Genomic DNA, 6,000 nt, shown 5'->3' on the forward strand with positions numbered 1-6,000 from the left:
GCTGTGTCCTCAACCCCCTCTCCTTGTCTCTTGAGACCCTTCAAGAAGTAGCCCTGCCCTGAGGACCCTTGAATACTGTCTGGTCCCTGTTGTATAGTCTTGAGCTCTTAGCATTAGTGGGAGAGCTAGAATGCTCTACCTGTGAATCCAACTGAACTCACCACCGAGTCAGCAAAACATGGACACTCTGACTTCGAGAAAACAAAGAAATGGAGGTTATCTAACTATGTTTTTGTTGGTTATGGTGGTGGTAGTATAATGCAATTATGGAGACTTTTTTTTAATTAAGAAAGAAGTTTATCTTGACTCAGGATTCCAGAGGCTATGGGGCATCCAAGAACAGGGCCTGCATCTGGGGAGGGACCGATGCTGCCTCAGTGTGTGGTGAACACAGGCTGAGTACACAGGCATGGAAGAGTTTACCCTGTTCTTGAACAACTTGCTCTGCAGCTGGGTCCAGGGGTTCACATCAGTAATTCCACCATGAAAGATGGGAGGCAGAGGGATTAACAACAGTTTCCATCCAGCCTTATATACTGAGACCCTGTTTCAACCTCAACATTTCCAAAATAACCTAACCTGACCCAGAGGTAATGGGTCCAGTCCCAAACAGCTAAAACTTACTCCTTCCTACAAAATGCCAATGATCCATTCCTGAGGTTCTATTCTGAGATGGGGCAGGTCTTTGGGTGCTATAAGCAGGTAGGAGGCTTCTCACTTTCATGAGGCAGGACTTGAGGGTAATTCTAGGTCCTTGGGAGGGCATTAGCGACCATGACCAAGCATCTCCCTCTAGGCTCCTCTTCTGACATTGCATTCCAGACTGAAACCTTGGCATAGGTATATATGGATATGAGCCATAGTCACACCATAGCAGATGTTTCTTGAACATCAGACTTGGGGGACCAAATCTCCCATTCCCCACACCTCTGTCCTGCACCTCTGCACAAGACAACTACCACTGGTACATGAGGACCATACATAAAGGGGAGACTTGAGGATGTATGTGCTATAAGAATAGTGCCTGGGGGCCAGGAGGAAGTATTGTTCTCCATGGCTAGACATGGGCTGCTTTATTCAACAGCCAGTTTCCACATGCTTATGTCAGATAGAACAAAAAGACATGTCACTTTAGCACCATTTCCAGGCATTAATAACCTAGGTGGCCACTGGCTACTGGACTAGTCAAAACCCATTTCAATCATCAAAGAAAGTTGTACTAGTTTACTGGTTCAAGAGCCTGGAAAATTCTATCTAGACTTGCACAAAGCAATTATTTAGTAAGCTCTGCATGATGGGGGTATCAAAACAAAATACTTTATTTCATTAGACAAAGACAAAGTCTCCAATTTTTAGGGGCAGTTTTATTTCCAGCAGTAGGTTAAAGATGAAGCCTTAAAAAAAGATGAGAGTGGGTAAAAGTTACATGACGAAAGAAAGTATGTGTAAATCATTTCCTGGAGTAGGATGTTTGGGCCACTGTGTTCTCAAAGACACTTCCTTCCACAGGTCCCTTCTTTGGAGGCCTTCAGGGACATTATCATGGGTGGAGTTTCTGCTACCCAGGTGTCTCTGAAGGCTTTCTGGGACAACATCATACTGTCATTTCATTTTCTGTTTGAAGGTCTACTCTGCCTCAAGGATGCTGGTTCTTGGAGGAAAGCCTGTTGGTCAGGAGAGTGGCCCTACCCTCCTTAGCCAGTGTGCTTGTCTGCCTAGAGTCACTTGGGGAAAGTCTCAATGAGGGATTATCTACATTGCATTGAATTGTGGGCATGTCTAGGAAGTATCTTAAGTTAATTCATGTGATGTAGGAAGACCCAGGCCACGATGGGAATCCTCATTCCCTAGGTAGAAGGTTCTAGACTTAATATAAAGGTAGAGAAATTGAGCTGAGCATAAACAACCAAGCAAGTGACATGTGTGCATTCATTTCTTTCTGCTCTTGACTGTAGAAGTTATGACCAGCTGTGACTTCCCTGCAGCAATGGCCTGTGATCAGGAACAGAGAGCTAAAGTAAGCCCTTTTTTTCCTGAGTTGCTTGTTGTCAGGATATATTTTATCATGGCAGCAGAAATGCAGCTAGGGCTGAGCTGAACTACACAGCTAGCTTTGGTGTTGTAAATCAGAGAGCTGAGTGATCAGTGACCTGAAAGGAGGAAAAGAGGGTTGAGGTGGAAAATTGATACCCCCACACAGAGCAAGGAAAACCCATGTTGGGATTTGAAGTGAACAGACCCTTCTGTCCTAAGGTTTTTCTCATCAGTGGCTGGAAATTGTGTGGAGATGACATTGGAATAAACCACATGGGCCTTTTATCAGGATACTGAGAATCCCGTAACAGATAAGTGCAGGGGAAGCCCTTTGGAAAGCACTCCTATAGGACAGCCTGAAGAAGAGCTCTGCTTAGAGCCCAGGTCCTGAAGTAAACTGGATCCTGGAAGGTAGGCTGGCTCTGAAAGGTCAGAGGTCACCCAGTCTGGAGGTAGAGCTCTGGCTGACCACCCAGTCCTGGGTGTTCCTCAGCCTCCGTGTGCTGTGGTCCCAACTTTAGAGACACCTCATCTGCCTCTCAGGATGCAGGCTCGGCCTGCCCTAGCAGCTTAGCTCCACAGGTAGCTGCCAGCTCCTTGGGCAGGGCCAGTACCGTGCACTGGCTTGCCCATGTGCTTCCTCACGTCCCCCTCGTCTGCCTCGTTCCTCACATAGTCTGCACAGCCTCCTGACATGCATATAACCTCTGGCCTGAAGCCAGGTGTGTCTGGTCTGGCTGCCTGCTGGGCTGGTGGCTGTCAGCATCCCTGCCCCCACTCTCAAAGGAAACCTGTCATTTCCACACACACAGGCATTCACTAACAGTTTAGCTCTGGTTTCAAACATTCAAGGGCCTGGGTAGCTAGCTCAGTCAGTAAAGTACTTGTAGGAGCATGGTTGCCTGTGCTTATAATCCCAGCACTGAGAAGGTGGGGACAAAAAGATTTCTTGGGACTTACTCCCACACACCCTAGCTTATGTGATGAGCCCCCAGGACAAGGAAAGAGAGACTTTGCCTCAACCAACAAGGTACATGGTATCTGAGGAACAACACCTGATATTGCCCTCTGTCCTCTACATGCGCGCACACACACACACACACACACACACACACACACACACACACACACGCGCGCGCACAAGTACTCTTATATGCATGCACTTACAGCTCACTAGCTCTGCTGGGATTTTAACCTGTCTCTTCCATTGTCCTCTCCTTGTTCATTCAGCCAGGCATGTGTCCAACGGGGTCCACTACTGTGATCAAAGTAGTCTGTCCTCCTGAACACCAGAGAAAGGGAATAGAGGATGAGCCTTGACTAGGTCAGGAGGCCACTCTGGGTGGTATCAGTTGACATAATCATAATGTGCACCCACAGAGGCCAGACCCTGCACCAAGAGCCTTCTATACCTGGTCTCAGAGAAGGGTGATGTTATGATGCTAATTATACACAGGGAACGTGAGAAAGTGTCATACCGCTTGCTGGGTCCTAGGACCATGGTGACGAAGTTTCTCCAGGGATGGCATAAGCCTCAGAATATATTTCGTGCAATTCTTAAGGCCAAGGCCAAGGTGTCAGCAGTGCTGGTACCTCCTGAAGCTTAAGGATGCGCCTCGCTTCTTGACTCTTCAATCTTTGCCCTGTGTCTGACAGTATCCAAACGTCGTCCTTTATAGACCCCCCCAATCCTATTGGGTTAGCTCACCCCATTAACCTCATTTTAATTGGGTTTACTTTTAGAAGACCCCAGAACAGTCACATTCTGCGGTCCTGGGAATTAAACTTCACCGTATGAATTTAAGGGACACAGTTCAGCTCCTATCACAGCTAGCAGGAGGTAGAGCCCAGATTTGACCCCAGGATGGAACCCCCAAAGTCCATGCACTACCTGTCACAGATAGTTCCTCCACAGACTGACAGAGTCACAGAGGTCTGAGACCCTGGACCTGGAGATGGATGCCTGTGCTGGCTAGTGTTTATGTTAGCTAAAGTAATTTTGGAAGAAAGAACTTCAACTGAGAAAAATGCTCCCACCTGTGGGAAAGCCTATGGTGCATTTTCTTGATTGATGATTGACATGGGAGGTCCCACAGTGTGGATGGTGCCACACCTGAACTGGTGGTCCGGGGTGATAAAAGGAAGCAAGCTGAGCAAGCCATGGAGAGCAAGCCAGGAAGCAGCATCCTTCACAGTCTCTGCATCAGTTCCTGACTCCAGGTACCCCTGCCTTGAGTTCCTGCCCAGACACCCATGGATGATGGACTATAAGCTATAAGATGCACATAAACCCTTTCCTCCTCAAGTTGATTTTGGTCCTGATATTTCATTACAGCAATAGAAACCTTAACTAAGACAGCACGCAAAATGAAGGCTTTTAGGAGGTTTAGGCTTCTATGAGTATTGGTGGCCCTCAGATTCCCCCAACAGTCCCCATGTCAGAGTATTCCAAACTCCCTACATGTTCTGATGCTCAAATTGGCATCTTCTTCCATGATGAAGGAGGTCAGCACCCTTTCCCCTTGCTCCTCGGCAGCAGGAAGGCAAACAGGGATGCTTAAAAAGACAAGGTCGCTTTTCACTCAAGCCCGGTAGCCACTTCCAAGGGGACTCCTCCAGTGTGCAGAACAGCTATGGTCAGTGACTGTTATCTCTGAGAGGGTAGCCACTTTCAAGGGGACTCCTCCAGCGTGCAGAACAGCTATGGTCAGTGACTGTTATCTCTGAGAGGGAAGCCTAGGCAGGTCCTCCCACTTCCCATAGACCTCAGAGACATCTGGATACAGTCTAGCTGAGACTCCTACTGGTGAACATGGGTGGGAGAATGTCTCGAAGCTGTGATGGTTAGCCCTAGGCTTCCAGAAGGATTGGGGGTCATCAATGCTACAAAGCCAAAGTCCATTCAGGACAGAATCTGGTCACCCTGGATTCCTCTGATGGGGACTCAGAGGAGTGCAGGTAAGCCCTTAGTGTGTATTTAAGAATAAGGAATATATTAAAGGGAAATAAATGAGTGAATTCCTAGCACAAACCCTTGGTTTGGGATCCAGATCACTTAGGAAAAAGTCACTAACCTTCATTCATCTTCCTGCCCCTGGAGACACTTGATCTCTAAGCTCATTTCCATCTAAAATAAATATGCTTCTGAGAGCCCTTACATGTAAATATGTTTTGACTAATTGAAGACTTCTAGGAAACAGACTTAAAAGAAAGGAATGCACCAATTAATCTGCTTCCTGCTTTGGCTGGAGCCCTCATAGCCCTGATGGACCATAAAGTGACTCGTTAGCAAGGCAACAGAAAACAAAAGAGAAGGAATCTAGTTTCTCAATACTATGAGGCACCACAGCTACCATGAGCAGCTCCTCTTGGCATTTGGAACACAGGAAAGAAGTCACTTCTATATAGTTTAAACAACTATTATTTTGGAATTGTTTCTTTAAAGTATTCAAATTTGATCATCTGAAGTCCTCTGGGTTAGCATGGCTCTCAAGTGGCAGGGAAATCACACAGTCATGGGCTCCAGCTAGCTGCAAGCAAGCTCTTGCTATGGTGTGTCCTTTTTTCTCTGCTCTTGCTGAGCTAGCCAGGCAGTCTCCCTGGATTCCTGACTGTGGCTCTGGGACAGGCTTTGGCTTTTAACACAGATGGGTGGGTGGTTCCTGCTAAGGTTAGCGAAGCCTGTGTTTTACAGCAGACAGGTAGGTCATCCCAGGCCAGGAGCACGTTCATCACGGCCTCACCTTTGCAAGCCATTTCTGCATGCAGGGGCAGGGCTGGTGCTGACTCAGGCTTCCTGGCCTCTGGGTTGCTTACTGCATGACTGTTAAGATCTGTGTCTGTCCACTAGCCCCAGACAAGAGGATGGAAAATCTGAGGGCCTGGGCAGGCTCATGTCAGAGCAGAGGACCCAGTTTTCCCTCTGGCTTGCACTGTTCTCTTCCCACTGCCCATGGACTAAAACTG

Source organism: Onychomys torridus, chromosome 16 (assembly GCF_903995425.1).
Source record: "Onychomys torridus chromosome 16, mOncTor1.1, whole genome shotgun sequence".
NCBI classification, from domain to species: domain Eukaryota; kingdom Metazoa; phylum Chordata; class Mammalia; order Rodentia; family Cricetidae; genus Onychomys; species Onychomys torridus.